General features: G+C 34.5%; 1 protein-coding gene across 2 annotated transcripts in view; it reads right to left on the minus strand.

Annotated features, from left to right (window-relative positions):
- The window catches only part of LOC125808456 (ras-related protein RABH1e), a 942,753-nt gene that overhangs the window by 211,946 nt on the left and 713,314 nt on the right, over positions 1-17,493 (minus strand). The gene's annotated exons all lie outside the window — the stretch shown is intronic.

Below are 17,493 nucleotides of genomic sequence, written 5' to 3' on the forward strand. Positions count from 1 at the left end.
TTATCAAACCAATGGCATTATTATTGCTGTAGAAAAGGAAATTAAATAGTGGATGCAATGGCTAACTGGAGTTTAAAGGGGCATACATCTATCAGTTCAATGATCTACTACAAGAAGCTAAAGCTGCATACAACAAATTGAACAAAATTCAGATGCTTAGTCAAAGGTGCAGAGTATGCAACAAGATTCTTGTAAGAACTTCATGCATCAAGACATGATAAACCACTTCATATTTTGTATGTTCTTATAAAATCAGATAGAAAAAGTAGTCGAAAGATGATTTTATTAATTCAGTAGTCGAGCTTTAAATACAACTGCTAATAACAACCTACGGCTAAACTTAAAGGAAACTAACTGCTACCTATACTCCTAAACAATAGGAGTCTTCTACAGATACTCAAACATAGTAACTATAATAGTAACTAATGATAATGATGCTTGATTTCCCTAAGGTGGAAGATGGGAAAGTTATCCCGTGACTATAAAGGAAGAAGAAGAAGAAATGGACATGTGGATCTCAAGGATCGCTATATTACAATTTTTTGAGTCATTCAAAGATTCTCGCTGCCTGACCAGATACCATGAGAAGCGACCCTTGAATATCCTAATCTTTGTAGGAGGGACTGAGACTACTCAAAATTTTATTGATGAATCTTTGACAGATAAGCTAGGGTATGACTCATATCCAATCAAGCCTCGAACTGTTAACTGGGCTTTGGGAAAATGGTGACTTCCAAAGCATGTAACAACTTTCAAGTCACAGTGTGCCCTGTTTAATGAGAAGTTGTATCTGCTTCCATTGTCGTCAAATTGAAGTGTCCATTGGTTTCCTACTACCATTTCACAATTTGACGATAGTGGAAGCAGATACAACTTCACATTAAACAGGGTGCCTTGTATTGTGACTTGAAAGTTGTTACATGCTTTGGAAGTCACCATTTTCTCAAAGCCCAATTAACAGTTCGAGGCTTGACTGAATATGAGTCTTCTTCTCAAGATAAATTAAAATATATGGATAGAGCCAAAATTCTAAATCAAATCTTTTGGAGAAAACAAAAATTCTATACCTGAAGAGTTTCCATAGCTGGCAGACAAAACATTCTCTTCTTTCTTTGGAGCCCTAGAAGATTCGATAGATTCATCCAACTTTTCATGTTTGACATTTACTTTCTTCATAGCTGTGGTAGTATCTAAGTTTCTTTTAACTATTTCAGTGAGGAAAAAGAAAAGTGAGTCATAAGGTTTTTCGTTGTCTATTTATAGAGGTAAGTACTAGTTGTCACGTCCACCGCATTCACACATGTCATTGTTCTTCGAAGATTACCCAAATGCCCCTGCAAATGCAATTGTATAGTCAAATCACCTTTCATCTTTTTCTTTCCATTCTTGTAAATATCAAGTGTCATTGTACGTTCAATAAAACATCTAACACTAACAATAAACTCAAGTTTCAAATCATCACCAGTTTCATAATGCATATTATACCTCCACAAACGATGATCCATCTACAAAAATATAGATATTCAATTATAAATTAAATTTAATAATAATTTAACTACATTAAACTAAATTATATTGTTAATATATATTTATAATTACTTAATAATTATATTTATTATTACTTATATATTTAGCTAATTTATATACCTAATTATTAATTAGCTCGTAAATACTACATTTCAAGATCTACAAAGTTGAAGCTTAATTAATTCATAAACACTAATTAAATTCAAATTAAGTTCAAGTTCTAATTAAGTCTATATTCCTAATTAGCTTTTCAAGTTATTATAAATTAATTAAGTTCAATAAAGTTTTAATTAAGGTCAATAGATTTCAAGTACTTCAAAGTTCTAATTAAGTTCAAATTAAATTTAGGTTCTAATAAAGTTCAAAAGTAAGTTCTAATTAATTATGGTTAACAATATTTCAAGTTCATATTCCTAATTAAGTTCAAGTTAGAATAATTTCAAGTTATGATTAATTATAAGTTCTAATTAAGTTGTAATTCATATTCTCTAACTTCAAAACCACTTCATCAATTTCCAACTCAATAATATTTACACAATTCACATATACTCAAAAGTCAAAACACTTGATCAATTACTATTTTTTTAGAAAAAACTCATGGTCAATATATTCATGACATTCAAACTTTCATTTGTTATATCCCATTTTAACCGGGTCAAGATAGTGTACAACATTTTGGTGATTTCCAAATTAATAACTAACTTAAGAAGCCGCCATCTAATTATTTAAAGTGAATTAAGACACCTAAAATGATTAAAGTTTTTATCTAAAGTTAACTCCATTAAGGTCTACTAAACATAAGATTCTAGGTAAGGGCTCAACTAATTTAAAGGGAAGGGGTTAGACATCCTTTAAAATCCATTAAAAATGGTTAACCAACCAAACTTGATTAATTGATTAGGCTAAGTGCCAAAATAAAATATTAGCATTTTAAAAAGTGTTTGAATAAAATATAAAAGTACAAACTTTATGTCTAAAAATAGCTTACATGGATAAATTTAAGTTTAAATAAATTATTCCTTATTTTGTCAAAACCATGGAAACAAAGTTACTACCAAGAAACTTTTAAATAAAAGTGATCAAAATAAAATCATTTTTGACTTAAAATCACAAATCCAAAACTCCATTTTAGACGGATTGAGATCGAAAAAGCTTTGAGACTAATAATTTGATTTTAAAAGTTGTGTACGATATTAATGAAATATGTTATAGACTCAAAAAGGTAGTTTTTGGGGTCCAAGATAGTCTAGTTATTTATATTTAAAGAAAAGTAAATAGAGCCTCCAAAAGGCTTTACTAAAAGAGAAACAAGGTGGTTTTTGTAAAGAAAAATAGTATTACAAATCAATCCCAAAAAAAAATCTGATTTAATACATTAAATAAAATAAAGGTTAGCTGATTTTTATCACAAATCAAAGAACTTGCCAAATTATTCAAATACGGTCATTAAATCTAGGAGTAAAAAAGGGTTATAAACATGAATAAGATACTAACTAGTGATAAATTACTAAGTCATTCAAGCAGATTTGTGCAAATTCTTGTAACATAACAGCAAACCAAACAAATAAGTAAGCATAACGGTAAGTAATGCGCTAGACAACTAATTAACTATAATGTCTCGTTTTATCCGGACACGTATCTAGAAATAGGGAATAGGAAAAGCGAATAGGTGTAGTGTCACAGAAATATATATGATCAATTCCATGTGAGGGATATGCAAGCTCCATGCTGTAGCGGTGTCGTTTAGTCTCAAAAGGAGACTCATCTGCTCCGATTTTCATGCCAAATAAACATGAGAAAAGAGTTAGATGAGGAAATTTGATTCTTGATACTATATATAAAAAGAGAATAGTTAGTCGAAAGTTATATGGCAAACTAGATGTTCCACATACTTGGCCAAACTAAATATACACAAAACATCCCTCACAAATATATCTCTAAAGATTAATATAACAGAGAGTGGGTAAGATTATCCTTTCACGATTACTATATCAAATCATAGTTCTAGATTCCTAGTTGAGCGTAAGTACAGTTTCTCTACATACTAGCATATCTAAATCCAAACCAAAGTAGTCAATTTATCACACAAAATTAGTAGGGTCCTTTTAATTTATTTTTAAAAAAAATAGCAGAACATATAGTTGTACATGACAACTCCATTTATATGATTGAAATCAGATTTTTCACAACTAAAAAGAGATTATTATATAATAGCAACTGTAATATAACTACGGACAAAGAAATGCATAACTCTTGTTTTTTTTCTAACATGACCGCAAATGTTTAACTAAATAGAAGAATCAGATTTTACCTTTTGTAGTGTAGTGAACTAGGACGTCAGCGTAGAATCTACTCTCTCGTTATGATCAGATTCACCCCTCGAACCTAATGAGTTCGATAAAAGCAAACAGAAAATACAAGAATTTTGGCAAGGATGGTGATAGCTAACGTTATGAATAACTTCGACCATGTATGATGTTCTTATGAGTAAGAAAATCTTTTATTTTTGAAATTCAAATTTTACAGAGGAGGGAGGTCACGGGTAGATCTTGGAGTCCCAAAATGAGTCGTTTGAAGTTGCTAAAGTGATTTTCTGCATAAAAAAATTCATATTTTCAAAAAGTCTTTTGGCTTCTTGTGTTGATTGATTAGTTGAATATGAAAGAGAGAGTTTCAAAGCACTACAATTTTGCACAAAAATGGAAGAACATAGTCCTGCTTTTACCGAAAGCATTTTGGAAATTTTCTGAAATCAAATAGAGAGAAATTGAAAGGGAGCGACTGTTCTTTTTTAGGGGATTAGGTTAGGGAGGTTTTCTGATATATTTCAAAAAGGGCTTAGCGAGTTTGTGCATAATTTTGGACAGATTTTTTAATGGGTTTTGCTTGATTTTAGGCACGTAAATGGGCTGAAAATGGATAGGCTTTCACAGTGGCAGAGCTAGACTATTTATGAAGGGTTTGCAAATTTTTTGAAGGTAACGAACAAATTTTTTTGGTTTGGATTTATATCCATCTTGTTCTACCTAACGACTTTATTATCAACACCGTCAATAAAAAAATTTCCACTAACACAACGTCTGAAAAAAAATTCTCTAATTTGGTTTGCTTTCAAAAATACATGATAAGTTATATCAACTGAAATAATAGTTTTATAATGAATGGGTCGAGATTTTACTGAACACATGCACATATTCAAAGTACAAATTATTAATTTTTTACTTAAATTTAAAGTTACTTTTCAACCTATCGATTATGCTATTTTTTATTTTAATGTATGTATATTAAATTTCTTTTATTCTAATAGAAAATGTGTGAAAATTCTAATTAAAAGTTTCAAATCTCCAAATTCAATTATGAAACTATGAAAAAATTAACCCCTTATGAATTATTTTTTTCAAACCTCCGAATGACCTACTTAGAGGAAATTGAGAAATGTAATTGCACATAACCTTCTTTTCTAATTCTTTAAGTAGAAACTCATTTAAACTATTATTTTATATTTACAAATATATATATCCAAACTAAGGTTTGAGTTAAATTTATTATTTTTCCTTTTTCAATTTATGTAGCACACTTAAAATTTCGAGATTCAAATTTTTAAACATAGACCGTGAATTCAGAAATAATAACTTTTGAAACATAATTTATATATTTAAAAATAATATAAAGCACAATAATTATCAATGTCATATAAATTGAAATGGAGAAAATAAATATAAAATAAATAATATGTAATGACTCCTAAATAAGAAAGTAAATTATGACTTTAATTTGCGAGAGTAACTTGAGATTAGGTGGACCCACAAAGGATTGTGTGATTTTGACAAACAAAAGAAGTAAAATAATAGCAACAAGATACGAACTGGCAACCTCAGCATTCCTTTTGAACACCCTTTCCCCTACGCCAAAGCCTCTATTAATCAGTGTGATTTTCCGACGAAGAGTGTTCACGTGCACATCCTTATCATGTTGTAGCTCCGCCCCTGGGCTTTCATGACCTTTTTCCTTCTTTGAATTAAATCATTTGAACTTCTAATTTTATTATAACTAATATAATATACATTATATAAAAGGTTTAGTAAGTAAGAAACTTGAAATAAAGTAACGACAATCTATTTTTAAAAAGACGACAATAAAGTGTTAATAATAAATGTTGCTAGTAAAAATATACTTTTAAAATAGTAAAAATGATAATAGAAAGATGATAATAAAATTTGAAGTATTAGGTAATTACAATAGCAATAGTGATAAATGGAAAGTAATAGTGAATTATAAAGTATTCGACTTATTAGTAATTTAGAAGCTCAACGAAATATATTAGAAGAAAGGAGGGACAAAATGTGGTGTCAACGCCATCTTATACTCAAAACACTTTAATTACTAACTTCTAACTTCAAATTAACACTTCAATATCAACTCAAGAAATATCATGATTCAAACTAGTCATAAAATTCCAAATCTAAACTAGTCCTAATATCAAAAATCCCTAATTCACTCACCAACTAATTAATAATCAATCATTCAAACTAACAATCATAAAACACAAATTCAATAAACTAATTACAATAAACTAACTTCTAACTTCAAATTAACACTTCAATACCAACTCAAGAAATACTCTAATTCAAACTAGTCCTAAAATCAAAAATCAATAATTCACTCACTAACTAACAATCAATCATTCAAATTAACAATAAATAAACACAAATTCAACAAACTAATTAACAAACTCAAATTGAAAAAAAAACTAAAATTGATGAAACTCTGACCTTAATTAAAGGAGAAGGAGAGAATGAATAAAAGGAGTAGCAGGGGCAGCGACAGCAACAACTGGCGACTGGTGCGCATCATGCAGCAGCAAAGACGGCGGCGATGACAGTTGAGCATCGGTTCTTTAGAGAGAAGTAAGAGATGCGGAGAAGAGAGAGATCTTTTTTTTTTAAAAAGTGAGACATTGTCCGTTGCCTCTTTTTAAAAATGTTTGACCAAAATTTTGACTAAAAAGTGACGGACTAAATGATAATATCCGTCGCTTTTTAAAAGTGTTTGACCACCAAAAAGTGACAGACTACGAGATGTCATCCATCGTTAATTTTGAAAAATAATTAGTAATTTAAAATTACTCAAAAATGATGGACATCGCGGTTATTATTTATTTTAATAATTATTATTTTAAATGAAAAGCGATGGACGACTTCTCTACGTATATTAAATAAATAATTAATAATTATATATTTTTGGCACAAAAAACTGGCAAATTAAGCAACGAAGAAAGAGATGTCATCCGTCACATTTTGTAAAACAACTTTAAAAATAATTATTTTTATTAAAAAGCGACGGACAGTGTGGAAAACGGCGTCGCTTTTCGGAGCGACGTTGTCCGTTGTTTTTCTGTCTGTTATGTTTTAGCAGATTTTTAGTAGTGACTCTACCTTCCCTAGATTCACTTTATGGGAATACACTGGGTATGTTGTTGTTGTCGTTGTATTATGGACCTCAAATCCATTGAAGAATATGTTACTACTGAAATATAAAAGAATTTAGGCATGATGGTATAAATTATCTAAACAAAAATTCTTGAACAATAAGCGACCCATTGAAATAATCACAATCAAAAAGTACTAAATTCTATTTCAGATACTCCCTGAAACGAGGAGGAATGCCAGAATGTGTCAACATGCATCATAATAGTGAATTTATTCACAATAACTCTTATTTTTAAAACGTTGAATGCCAAAATCACTAAATGACACCTTTTTGTTATTTATTTTTTGTTTTATTAATACATGTGGTAGGAATATTGTTAACACCCAATTTTGACCCTTCCCGATAGTAATTAATTTTTAAGCTCCCTCAATTTCAAACGATTTGGAATAATTAGCTTTATAAAATTCAAACGCTTTTCAAGTTATTTTTAAAGTAATTTTAGTCGTTTTATAATTTTTAAATAATATATATGTTTTATATAATTACATATATACATTTTATGAATATTCGAAAATCGTCTCAAAAAGATTTCATGTTTTAGTGAAATATTTTGTTAATTTAGTTTAGTTCAATTTATGGTTTTAGTTTTGAATTATTTAGTTTATAATTAAGATTAATTATTTCATGTCGTTGAAATTAAAAAGCTTATTAACTAATTAATTAACTAGTCTTATTATAACTTTAGCCGAATTCGCTAATCGACTCGATTTGGCTAGCTTTCTGATTCCCATTTGACCATAACTACATCCATGTGGCTATTTTCCTAAGTCAATTTAAGCCTCATCTTTAAACCCAATCAAAAGACCAAGTTGGGCCCACCATTTTAAATTTCAGCAGCTCATAATCTCATTCCCCAAAAGACCCAATTTTCTTTTGTTTTGTTCCAATTTCAGCAGCCCACCCTTTTAGCCACAACCCGGCCTAGTTCGTTTGTTCTTTTCCTCAACAACTAAAATTCACGGAAGGACCAACAACATCTCTACAAACGACAATTCCAACAGCAGACACAGCATCCTCTCCAATGTTCACAAAATTGAACGGCGTGAACAGCAGCTCACAAGCGACTAGCAACGTTTTCTGTAACAGTGTCAAACGAGAAACGGCGTCTTCACGCCAGCATACGGTGACCAGACGGCGGATATCATGGCAAAGCAATAGCTTTTTGTTGCGTCCCTCGGCGCTCGTACGTTCCAGCAGAAAGTGGTTGCATTTTTCCAACCTTTTGGGAAATTTGTTGGAAATCTAAATTTTCGTACAAGCTTTTGGCTTATTCTTGTCCTTGAAGAAATTTAGAATAATGGGTTTGTTAGATTATTTTTTTTTTAAATCTGACTGAGTAAAATATTTCCTAAAGTTTTTAGTTTTTTAAAATTGAGCTTAATAGATACCCTTTAAGATCTTTATTATTTTGTTTTGTTGGTGTTAAGTTCCCTCAAATACCCTTTGAATGTTGTCATGAGGTTATGCCAATTAACCCCCTGTTTGGTTATTGTCCTTAAGAAACTTGATGTTTAATTTAGTGTTAGTTGTATTGTCATTTATCAAGTTTAGTAAGTTTCAAAATTGCTCTCTGTTATAATAATTTTTTAAAATCTTTAGACAACATCTTAAAATACTTTCTTTCCTAAAAGCAATTTCACATGTTGGAAATGCAAATCTATGCGATGTGGAATATGTGGTTGTTTGTTAGCATCTTAGTATTATGAGTGTCTTTGAGATTTTTAATTTAGGTTGATTTGAAAATGATCAATTTTAACAAGATGTTTATATATTGTTCAACATATGTTAGTTATTATCATTTTGATTAGTCTTACATTCTGTTTAATGTTAGATATGTTCAAATCCGATCATTAATTGGTTTTCTCTTTTCCTAAAAACTCCATCCGAGTCCCTTTTTGGGACCCATGACTCCTTGCATTTTCTAGTTGGGCTGAAACCCGACAACATCTTTGAGTCAGACAGCCTTCAAAATTGAAAAATAAGTCCATGGATTTGACGTAAAGGTGTTTGGAGTTGATATAGGGATTGCATACACTAATATACACCTAGTGTATATGAAAATCGAGAAATGGGCCTAAAAGCCTCCAAATTCAGTTCTTGTATTTTGTTATTTTAGGCTTAACCCCCTCGCATTTTCATTATTGTTATTTTGTTAGCTTAGGACAGGCGTCAAATGCAAGAATTGGGCCTAAAGCCCAATAGAGAAATCAACTCAGTTTAGTCTCTTTAAGACAGGTGCAAATGGGCCGAAGATCCAAAACAAAATTAGGCCCAAGTACTGACTTAGGCGAACATAATCAAACTTGGGCCCAAATCTTTCCCTCATTCTCTATTTATTTGCTATTATGTGTTTATTTAATTCTAAGGCTCTTCCTAATCAATTCCCCAAAAGATAACCATTTTAAATTAACTAGTTAAACTTGAGTAAATATTTTTATACTTGACTTTCATGAAAATTTACAAAATGTTGTACTTAAATAATATTTTTAATATCCCTCTTTCCCCTTTAAGATATTTTAAAATTTTAAATTGTTTACTTCTTAATTAGTTTCAGTATGCATGCTTTTATTTTAAAATCAATTAGTCAAATAATTAATTATCAGATAATCGCTTAGGTCACCGATCGACTACAAATAAAGCCCACTCCCAGTCAAACTAGTGTAAAGCGAAACTTAATCCCGAAATAGTGCATTGGCCTCAGATGAACCAACATCCAAGGCGTATTGGGCCGATTAGAAAGACCACCTTGAGTCCAAAAGGGCCTCCGGCCCGAACGGACGTTCATACTTGCGTGTTAGAAGGATGTATGTGTTGTTTGACAAATTGTTGTGCCTTGGATTTGGTGGTTGCTAATTCTTTGTATGTTTTTGTAGATGGTCAAACAATTCTTGAGTTTCAAAATGGTCATCGAGATGCCGAACTTCCTTCACTTTTGGTGGCTCCGCCTCAATGCATATCAGAAAAGGGAAATTTCCATCCACTTAGGCCACCTTCCATCGATAATGAACCTTAAGGTCTGTTCCGAGTTCATTGAAGTGATCGATCGGCCTTGGGATGACGAGAAAATGGTTTTTCGCTTCGGTGATGTCAAAATAATACTTACTATTGAGGAGATCAGAGATTGTCTAGACACCATCGGGATGTGCAATAAAAGGAAAGAACATCCAGATCATCACATTTTACTATCGGATAAGTCGACTAGCTTACAAATGAAAAGCATGTTGATATTAGTAAATGCAAACTGTTTGGATACCCCGAGTATTCCGTTTTTGAAATTCTTTGAGCGATGGAGGCACAAGAATTATTTTGAAAATTTTCCAAATGAGTTTCTCGATCATGATACTTGGAGTAAGACTCAAACCCTTGTATTGGCCATATGCCACTTAGGAACGATGGTATTTCCTCAGAACGAAGGAAATGAGATTAATACTCGGATTGTAATGGTTACACACGCCATCTTTAAGGGTATTGGTAAAGAAGAAGAAGACATGAAATATTTCAATCTGGCTCCGATTATTTTGGCCGACATGTATCGATATTTGGGAGGATTCAAAAATGGATATCCATTTTTTCAAGGGTGTAATACCTGGTGGATGTTTAAACATATAGTAAAGACAGACGAGACTCAGAAACAAAAGTTGGCCAAGCCAAAAAAGTCGAGCCACCTTGACCACTACGAACTCTATTTAAGCATCCATAAGTTCAAGATCCACAACATGAGGAAAGTGTGGCCCCAAGTCTTTTACGATATAAAAGAGGGAAATGTGCAATGGACGTTTCATGATTTCATGTCAGAAAAAATTACCATTCGAGAGGCTTTGTGTCCTTTCTTAATTCTCTCGGCATTAGAGGGGTACGACCCTACAATCCTAGTAGGGTAATACTGCAGTTCGGTAGAAAACAAATCCTACATGTGAAAGGAGACACTAGCTGATACGTCATCGACTACAACGGGTGTGTTAAGATACCTCATGCCAGGGAAATTCTCCATGAATAGGTCGGGCGTGTCAACCTAAAAGAAAGCATGGCTATAGACAGATATAGAGCTAGGTATGTAGATGAGTACAAAAAATGGTTAAAGGATGATCAACTTGGTACACTAAATCCAGGGCCATGTACGAGTCGGTAAATCAAAGATGTCCAAGTGAGGCTCCAACTTCAAGCCTATTATTTTCAGTAACAGTGGGACCAAAGGGAGCAGGAGTTCTAACGTTGGGAACAAGAGTTCCAACAAAGAGAGTATGAAAGTCAAAGGGCCTTAGCTTTCATCACACAAGAGTTAGCCAATGCAAAGGCCTGCCTAATGCGTTTGGACTCAAACCTGGATGGTCAGCTTGACACTCTCATTAACGTGCCGATGTCCTCCAAAGTTGTGTTCGCCGAACCACATGTGGTGACTAGCAAACACCTCATCCGAGAAAAAGTAGAGAAAGCAAGAGGAGGACCGAGACCTTCAGCCTTCTAGTCATCTTATTCCCCTGCTCGGGATTGATTTTTGTTGTCTTTACAGTTTATCCCTTTCCCTAAAAGATGTACCCCCTTTTGTTAACTTTGTAATGACTTCTCTAATTATTTATAGACCTTATTTTTTGGGGTGCAATAATTTGTTCTTAAAATGGCGCAATACATCCTTTAAATTGTTAGGCCTACCCTTGGCACAGAAGGGTCACATATCTGCTTAGAACGCGCGATAGCCGTTTGTGTGCTTTAACGGTTTATGTGATATTGTTACTTTGAATGAGGATATTTTAGCCCACTTCTTTTCTAAAATTTTTCGAAAATCTCTACAGATACAAAAAGCAAGCCATTAACTAAATGATCGACCAAAAAATTATTTGAGTCTTGAGTTTCTCAGCCAAAACTAAATCCCACTACCAAATCCTAAGACATTACTCTATCATCTCAGGAAAGGTAAATGTACGATGGAAAGAAGCCAGAATTTCGAAGTGGAGCTGACTGAGGAAGAACTAATGTTGGAACTGCACCAGATCAATCAGGAGATCTGAGAAGTTGAGGAAAGGGCAATAGAAGTAAAATTCACCACTGTAGTCGCACTAGCCAATAGTTCAGCATTAGATGTGGAGATAGTAACTAAAAAGGTGAGATTGGCTATAATGGATGAAGAGATAGCTGATACACTGAAGAAGAAAGAAGACGCAACACGGGAGATTCAGAGACTACGCAAAAAATACCCTTTCTTTGATAAAGAAGTACATGTCACCCTCCCCGAAAACACTCAACCTAAAGTTGTTGAAGAAAAACCCGAGGAAGAAATTAATTACAAGACTCCTTTCCAAGAACGTTTGAAAGAAGGGAACGAGAAGATCACCCTCCCGGTATATCGTCGGAATCATAGTGTGGGGTCAAAAGTCATTTCGTGTGCTCTGATTTACGAGTATCTTAAGGCTTTAGCAACCTGAAACCCCTCGAAGGGACCACTTCCAAGGTTGAACATGAAAACGCACATAAGATATGTGCTCACCATACACACCAAAAGGGGCACACAATAGAGGAATGTGTTGAACTGAAGATCGTGATCCACGACTTGATCAGCAGCGGGAAAATTAGTCATCTGTTGGGTCATTACACTTTTCTTATTTGTGATCAACCGGAACCTGGTATGCCAGTCACAAAGCATACTTTGTTTTGTTGTCATAACTTCACACCGGGGATCATAGCATTAAAAAGTGCCTCATATTCTGCTATGATATGGAGTCACTAATCAAAAAGGGAAGAATCCAAGTCAAGCCCCCCCCCCCCTTTGTCATGCGACAGAAAGAATGCTTTGACTAGTCAGAAGAAGAAGCCTTGACAAAGGCACAATTTATTTTTTAGGATTCTTATCGCATGTTTTCAGTTTCCTTGTAATCAAGAATCAAATGGATGAAAACCAAAACTCACTTTGTATTTGAACTACGTAGGGCCTGAATTCTCCTTTGAAGATATGTAGGCAGCCTTTCAAGGCCCGACCCCTATCCTTTTATAATCTTCTTCTCCCATTCATTCTACAAGGAAATAGTGAGTTCACATCAATAGATGTCGAGAGATGCAACAAGAAGACCATAGTTCAACACAGATCAACCTTCCTGATTCACTAGTCGCAAAATAAAATGAGCAAATTTCTGCTTATTCAAAAAATTAGTCCCCGTTACTCATGGGTTAACATGTCCTCAAAGAAAGCAACTTTTATGTATTTATATACCTTTTATGTGATATTTTGCATCATGTTGTCACGAATTAAAACTAACAGATTTGCCTTTGAGTTATTTTTCTTCTACAGATACTTAAAACTGGTATGTGTTGATAAGCTGCCTGATTATACTTATTTCACAAAATCTAAGGCTCCTAAAGATTCCTTCCCCAATCAAAGCTCACAGAAAAGAAAAGCAGTAATAAATGATAACAATGAAGAGATTGGTCTGACTGATGTTGTCATGGCTCAGCCTGTTATCGCTTATCAAAATTAATTAATTATGCAGTTGATGCAGCAGATCACCGAAATGAGGGTCAAAATGTAAAGAAGGCAAGATTTGCCTAATACGGTTTTTACTTTCAATGCTCGAGGAGATAGAAAACCTCCACTCTACTTTCCTCTTTCAAATGTGAAACAGGCTCAAAACTCACCCTCTAATCTTGCTAAAAATCCCTCAACCATCGACCTAACTGCCCAAAATCTCTATTATGCCACCGTCTCTTACCAAGCACCACCTCCTCCTCAAGGTGCCAACCCCAAGCGTCACTCCCTCCTCAAAATGCCAACCCCCAAACTTGTCTTCCCCCTCAAAACCAAAACGTTAACAACCCGCAAACCTTCTTCCATCACCAAAATCAGTATACCTACCCCCAGACTTTCCCCTAAAATTACAAAGCCTCTCCAAATACCCAGAATCCCACCATTGCTCCACCCTTACCTCAACAGACCACTTTCCAAATCCCAATCCCAAATGAACCCTACGCCAATTGTTCTGAACTCGATCATTATAAAGGACAAGAGAGTGAGTAGAGGGCAAAGGAAGAGGTAGCCAAGCTGGATATGAAAGAAGAGATAAGAAAAACCGTAAAAGAGTTGCATTACATTCCCGAAGTCACCGGTTTGAGTTATGAGGATCTGTGTATCCATCCAAATCTGGACCTCCCAAAAGGGTTTAAAGTGCCAAAATTTGATATTTTTAGAGGAACAGGGAATCCTTTAGCGCACCTAATGGCCTACTGTGACCTGCTCGTGGGAGTTGGAAGGAATGAAGTCTTATTAATGTGGTTATTTAGCCGAAGTTTGAATAGAGAAGCCCTGCAATGGTTTACATCTCAGGAAATGAGGCAATAGCCTAGCTGGAATGCTCTGGCTAAGGACTTTATCGAACGATTCGCCTACAATGAAGTAGAAATCGACCGAAAGTTACAGAGAATTTGCGTAAACATGGAGAAAAGAGGCACCTAGGGTTCGGCCTCCTATGTCTGACAAAGAAATTGTTGAGGTATTTGTGCGGGTTCAAGAGCTTGAGTATTATGAAAGGATCGTGTGGCTCGTTGGAGCAAAGTTCACCGAGATAGTCAAGGTAGGTGAGACAATCGAGACGAACTAAGAACTGGGAAGATTACCCGCGTTGTTGTCTCTCCCAAATCCTCGGGGTTGTTGAAGAAGAAGAGAGAGGATGTGCTTCTATTTCTTATGCATCTGAAGGGAAGAATCCCTCAAAAAAATCCTCATCATACCAATGTCATTCTCGACCTTCATAGAGTTCATACCCAGCTTGTTATGTACATGCTAATTACCAAAATACCCGTCCCCCCAATTACAAAATACCCCTTCTCATGTTTACAAAACTCCTTCTCCTGTTTAACAAACTCACCTTTCAGTTTACCAAACTCCACCTCCTCACTACCGAAATGTCACCCCTAATTGTGCAAACGTTCAGGAAAATTACCAATCTCCTCCCCAGTTTATCAACCTCAGCTCCATTTTACCAAAATATTCCCCCGAACTACCAAGTTCCACAGCCAAATTATCAAACCAATTCATATCCAAGGTATTAATCCCCCCGCCAAAATGCCCCAAATTATCGTCAAATGACTCCCCCTCAATAAGGAAATTTCAATCCTCCTCGTTCAAGATTTGAGAAGAAGCTCGCAGATATACCGTTATTTTACGGTATTTCTAATACATTTCACTTACAAGTTGTGTGTGTCTAGGGCCTTTTTGTATTGGTTTTATGTGTTTTTATCATATTTTGCAAGAAAGATGTTCAGGCGCGAAAGTATAGAGACAACTGAAAGAAATGCAGAAAAGGGCATTCACGAAGGTGATCTACGGATCGTAGGTCCATTGACGGTTCGTAAGTTATGACTGTAGATCAGCGGGCAAGGTATGGAAAATAAATCAGGGAAATTTGATCAGGTGTGGAACCACGGTGGACATTGACGATCCGTAGATTGATCTACGGACCGTACTGTTGATCCGTAGATTGATACTGCGAGGGTTCCAGCACCTGATTTTTGAAGATTCTAAGTGTGGAGCTACGGAGGGGATTGACGGACCATAGATCGATCTATGGTTCGTACTGCAAGTCTGTTACTTGCTTCGGAGAAGCTGATTTTTGGAAGCTGAAATATTTTCCAAGTCCTGCTGACGGAAAGGACTTACGGACCGTAGATCCATTGACGGTCCGTAAGTCAGTCTCGTGAAATGAAGACGCGTGCCTGAACAAACTTTTCTTAATTTGTTTTCCTTTTAATTTAGGCTTTGTTTTCTATAAATAGGGCATGTAAACCTCATTGTTGGGGGTTGGACATTATTATTCTAGATTTACTTTGTGACTTGGGAGATTAATATGAAAACCTAGTAATTATTGATTTCCTAAGTTCGTTTTGAAGATTTTGGCTTTCCAATTCAAGTTGAATTTCTGGGTTTATTATTCTTTTTACGTAAGTTCGTGATTGCTTCATCTAAAACTATGAATTGTGTTCTTGTTAATATGGGTAACTAAATCCACAACTAGGGTTGTGAGAACCATGAGCGATTAACAAAGTATGAATAGTAAATAAGCAATTCTTGAATAGTGTTTTGCATGCATTGATAATTCTTTCGTTTAGAAGTCTTTTTAACGGTGGCCAACGTTAGAACTTGCCTTGTTACTACTTGCCGGACCAATGAGGTTATTAATGAGAAAAGAATTATCAACATAAATTTAGTGTGCTACTATCTAATAGGCTAGTGTCGATTGGTGCGAAGTAATAACTAAGTCAAACATCAATTATGATGTCTAATATGAGGTAAAGGTAAGGGTTAGTAAATTATACACACGTAGCTGGACCAAGGTGCGGGGTGAAATTCTCTAGATGCCGGACCAAGGATTTAGAGATACCTAACTTATCACTTTGCATGTAGTACACTAGGAAAGGATTGCTATTACTAGGATTACTGCGTTATGAGCTTGTGGGGAACACGTATACCCTAGTTATTTCTCTCATCTTGATAACAACCAAAATTGAGTTTTGATTACTGATTACTTATTAAATTCTTACTATTTGTTTCACACAAAAAAAACCCCTTTTAATTACCTATTTCTGGAAGTAATTTGACTAATTAAATGTAACGACCCAAAAAAAATGAACTAGTGAAACTAGAGCCTCACATGTGAGTTTGGAGTTGAGAACTTGATGAAATGATGAGAAATGACAGTGACGTCCGGAAACTAGTCGTTTGAACTAGTAAGTTGTAAGGGTCTTGTCGTTGAAGTTTGGAGTGTTGTTTAAGGGCTTAAGGGGTTGATTAGCTAGTTGATTAATCACCTTTATAAGCTAGCAAGACCTTAAGCTAGGTCATGAAATCATTTAGAACCGAGACCCTCAAAACAGTCCCCTAAAAACAGTTTTTAGTTTTAAGTTATGAGTGAGGGTCAACTTTAAATGGTCATATCTTTTATCTCAAAATGAATTAGGTGGACCATTACCTATCCAATTAAAGGTATCTGAGTCCTCTTTCCAACGCCACCGATTTTTCCCTTTTCCGATCTCGGAGTAAAGAGCTATGCCCAAAATAGTGAAGCACTGTCAGCAAGGACGAGCTTAGACGGGTTTAGTGGAAACTTTTAAGTGGGTCCTTATTTCTTTTCCTAAGTTGAGCCCCTTTTATTATATGCCTTTCCTAGCAATTATAAAACCCTTCTAGACCAAATTCTTCCATTTTAAGTCACTCCAATTAGAATTAAAAAGAACTCACTTTCTCTCAAATACTTTTCTCTTTACAATCATCCATTTTAAGAAGGTCAAGAACTTGGAGCTAGGGCTTGGATTGAAGGTGGTTTCTTCATCAATTTTCTTGGGGAATCTTAACAAAGGTATGGTGACCCTTGATCCTTGATTATCTTTCCTTCAAGGAGTCCATTCAAAAGGGTTTCAAAAGTCTTCAAAGAACAAAACTTCTATTTTCTATTCTAGGTATGGGTTCATGGGTAAAATGTTTTCAAAGTCATTATA

Source organism: Solanum verrucosum, unplaced genomic scaffold (genome assembly GCF_900185275.1).
Source record: "Solanum verrucosum unplaced genomic scaffold, falcon-dt-bn FXZP01000112.1, whole genome shotgun sequence".
Classification (NCBI taxonomy): Eukaryota; Viridiplantae; Streptophyta; class Magnoliopsida; order Solanales; family Solanaceae; genus Solanum; species Solanum verrucosum.